At 36.4% G+C, this 4,338-nt stretch overlaps 1 non-coding gene across 1 annotated transcript; it reads right to left on the reverse strand.

Moving 5' to 3' along the window:
* Nucleotides 1-1,810: 1,810 nt before the first annotated feature.
* LOC124085981 (U6 spliceosomal RNA) lies at nt 1,811-1,912 on the reverse strand. The gene has a single exon (XR_006849658.1). It is a non-coding gene; the product is annotated as a U6 spliceosomal RNA (small nuclear RNA).
* Between the last annotated feature and the right edge of the window lie 2,426 nt (nt 1,913-4,338).

Below are 4,338 nucleotides of genomic sequence, written 5' to 3' on the forward strand. Positions count from 1 at the left end.
TATTTCAAAGAGTAGTCGTCTTAAAAAGGATATTTGTAGGAAAATTGGTAAAATTGGAATATGATCTATGAATTACATCATCTTATTGTCTAATTGTCTAATGTTAATTTCCTGCTTTGAGAATTAGTACTGTGATTATGTAAGAGAATGTCCTTGATTTTAGGAAAAGCACACTGAGGTCTCTAAAAGTAAAAGGATCTCATATGTACAACTTACTCTCAAATTTTTAGGAAAAAAATAAAGAAGTAGAAAAAGAAGAAGGGAATGCTAAGGCAAGTAAGACAACATGTTAGTATTTGGACAATTGGGATGAACAACATGTAGGGATATGTATGCTATTTTTTATATTTGTCTGAAATCTGAAATTCTTTCAAAACAAGAAAAAGAATGTTCAGGGCCCCAAAATATTGTTCAAAAACGTCTGTAAAGCAGTGGGTACAGAAAAAGGAGATGTCAAATGAGGCCCTTCCTTGATGTAGATAAGTGAGAGATTCTTTCTCCACTGTTGAATTTATATAAGGGTTCCAACTGCTCTTTAAAATGTACTGATTGCCAATAGTCCTTTAAATCACCACCTTCCAGAAGCATCTGCATTCTGATTTTCCAGTGCTTTCCTTTTTTCTTGCTCCTTGGTAAGCACATTAACATCATTTTGTGGCTTTTCAGAGTGTGCTTGGGCTGATGATTTTATTAGTCATCAAGAAAACCTTGATGTCGGAAAGGTCTTTTCATTATTGCCGATTGGAATGGAGTGGGGGAGGCAGCCCTGGCCTATAGTCAGTTTCCACATTCAGACTCAGCTTTCCTTTTTTTTTCTCTCTCTTCATTATCTTATAAACTTTTTATGATTTTACCTCTTACATCTATATCTATTTGTTCCAGAAGAAAAGAAGTTATCAGGAGGAGTATTTCTGAAGAATTCTCTGAAACAAGATAAAGAAGGAAAATTAATATTTCCTTAAGGAAGCAGGGTTCAGAATAAACATGATATGAGACAGGAGTATGGTCACATTTTTTTTTACCATATCATCACCAAATTGTCCTGAAAATATTATATTAAAGTCACTTTCCTTTTTTACCTGTTTTTCAATGTTGTTTTGAAAAAAAATCTAGAGTTCATTTATGGGTATGTTTCTGGACACTTCTAGACCATGGATGCACTCCATTTCATTGTTCTACTTGTTCCTTGAAGCAGTACCACACTTTCTCTGTATCATATTATTTAATATGTCTTGCTATCTGGTGGAAAAGCTCTTATCACTTTGTTTTTCTTTAGGTGGGTATTTGCTACTCTTGACTCTTTACATTTCCATAAGATTGTGAAATCAGTTGTCAATTTCCATTAAAAAAAAAAAAACATTAAGGCTGGAATTGTGGCTCAGTGGCAGAGTGCTTGCCTCTCAAGTATAAGGCACTGGGTGCAATCCTCAGCAACACATAAAAATAAGTAAATAAAATAAAGGTATTGTGTTCATCTATAACTAAAAAATATTTTTTAAAAAAACAGAATGTTGAGAGGAATTATAGCAAATCTATAGATCAATTTATGAACAGCTGACATCTTCACAATTTTGAGCAGTTTAGCTTTTTTTTTTTTTCAACAGTACAACAATAGGGGCTGGGGATGTGGCTCAAGCGGTAGCGCGCTCTCCTGGCATGCGTGCGGCCTGGGTTTGATCCTCAGCACCACATACAAACAAAGATGTTATGTCCGCCGAAAACTAAAAAATAAATATTAAAAATTCTCTCTCTCTCTCTCTTTAAAAAAAAAAAGTACAACAATATAGAAAAGTTTATTTAGTTCACACAAAAAAATATAGAATGCTTCCCAAATTTGGGTGTCATCCTTGCACAAGGACCATGCTAATCTTCTCTGTTTTGTTCCGATTTTAGCATATGTATTGCCAAATACATATACCAGAGTTAGCTTTTTGACTGCTGATAATATTCTGAATACAGTCTTATCTGAAGTAGTACAAAATACCAGGAAAAGAAGCCATAGAGAAAAATATCTTCCAGGAATCCTCTCCAAAAAAGAGAGGAAAACAAACATGGTTAAGGGACCAGAATTTAAGACAAAGCCTGATTTTGTACATAGCTTCTGAAATAGTCCAGCCTGAAAAATGAAACCAATAAGGGGAAATAGCAGGGATTAGAAACATTCAAAGAGCAAATAGGGAAAGGCAAGGAAAACCAGAGATTAGCAACCACAGCCAGCTGCTTCACCCCTAGGGATGGAAGGATTAAGGAAGGATGTGTCCTCCCTGCTTCCCAGAAACACAGGCCACTTCATAGAACTGCAGGCCAGAAAGGCAGGATTCATGGGGAGGAAGGGTTGTCTGATGGGAGCTGGAAATAGAGAAGAGAAGTAGCCCCTGCTAGAGATGCATCCTCTTCCTCCCAAGAAGAGAAAGGGAGAGAAACACCTTGGCTTTTCCTTCTTTTCACTGTTAGTGCTTCTTAGTGACTGAACCTATCTAGGACCTACTGACAAAAGCCTGAAAATACAGTATGCAAGGTTAGTTCTCCCATCCCCCAGTGATGCAGAATGGTGCAGAGGAGAAAAGTGGAAAGCAAACAGACAATGAATGGCATATAGATCAAAACCACCCAGGAATAGAAGTATCACTAGTTCAGTTTATTTGCCTATATGAATGCTGACTATGTGTCAAATACCGTGATGAACACATATTCCTCTTGCTATAGTAAATTACATGGTCAAATCCAACATTAATGGTGCAAAGGGGTACACTCCTATTGCTCTAGGAGAGTCCAGCAGCCAGTTAGGGAGTAACCGTGGGTGAGGTGTGGAGTAGACTCCAGTTCCAGTGATGGAGGGTGAGAGAGCATGGCATGTCGGGGGAATGGCATTACCATGGAAACTGCTTCCCTGAAAACACAGAATTCCCTGTGTTTGTGACCAATGAGATAAACATTTATCTCTTATGACTTTAAGGGTTTTTTTTCCCTAATAAATAGCACCATATCAACAAGTCATTTTCCTTGGGTAATTTGGTCCTGGCATACGTTTCTTATGTCAGGTAAAACTCCTGAGGCACTTAGAAGTATTTACAAAATTACAGACCAAACCTTCATCTCAAGAGAGGATAGAGACTGTTTTGTTAGTCTACCACATTGTAGATAATGTAACTCCTTGCAACTTGCATGTAGATAAGTATTAACGAAAATTAGCACTTCTCAAGAGAAGTCAAGAGGTAAAACCACAATCATTGGAGTGCGACAGAGCAGAGAATGTTCTTCTCAGTCTGAAGTTTACATATAATGGAATGTGGCAGATGAATATATATATGAAAAATTAAGACCCTGACATTAGGAAGTAGGCAAGAGAAGGGTGCTTCAAGCCTAATGAGTTGACAAGACCATCAGGCTCTTGACAAATCTCTAGAGTTAATAAAACATCACATGATACAGAACTAGAATGGAGGGTGCTTCATGTTCTTTTATGTGTCTCTCCCTCTAAGACATGCTCACTAAGTAGAGTAGTTTCGTTTTTCAAAGCACTTTCATTAATGTTGCACATTGGGTTTTTATATTTAAAAAAATGATGAAACAGACTGCTTAGGTCTCCAATCATCACTTCATAGATGAAGAAAATGAGGTTAAAATAAAAAACAAAACATCTTGTCCATGATCACATATTGGTAAGAGGCAGGATTGAGATTCGTTTTCGTTAACTTCTTAAAATTAATTTTTGCAATTTGTTTCTAAAAATTGAGTGTATTAACATAGAGCCAAGTGTGAAACACACAAATCTTAAGTGTATAAATCATTAGAGTTTTACACATATATACATGCATATAGTCACCATCCAGATCCAGAACATTCCCAGAACCCCAGAATGCTTTTTCGTGTCTCCCCACCAACACTCCCACCATATATAGCCACTCTTCTGATGTCAACCACCAAAAATTATTTTAGCCTGTCAAAATTTTGTATAAATGGCATCATACACTTTGTGCTCTTTTTTGTCTGACTACTTTCACTTGGTTTCAAGTCTGTGGGAATTCTCCATGTTGTTATGCATAGCAAAAATTCATTTTTCAAATTGCTACATAGTATTCCATAGTATAAACATAGAAGAATGTGTTTATGTATTCCACAGCTAGTGGATATTTGGATTGGTACGAGTTTGGAAATATTATGAATAATGCTCTGAATATTTGTGTACATATGACTTATGTGAGACATAGGCACTTTTTTCTAATGAATATTCACTTCTATGTACACTTATTCAGCAGATCTAGCAGACACTACTAGTTTTCTAAAATGGCTACACCAGAGAGAGACTGGGTTTCAAATCTAGATTGTTTGGATGTC

This window comes from Marmota monax, unplaced genomic scaffold (genome assembly GCF_021218885.2).
Source record: "Marmota monax isolate L192 unplaced genomic scaffold, Marmota_monax_Labrador192_F-V1.1 WCK01_AAM20220418_F8-fsc00014, whole genome shotgun sequence".
Lineage (NCBI taxonomy): Eukaryota > Metazoa > Chordata > Mammalia > Rodentia > Sciuridae > Marmota > Marmota monax.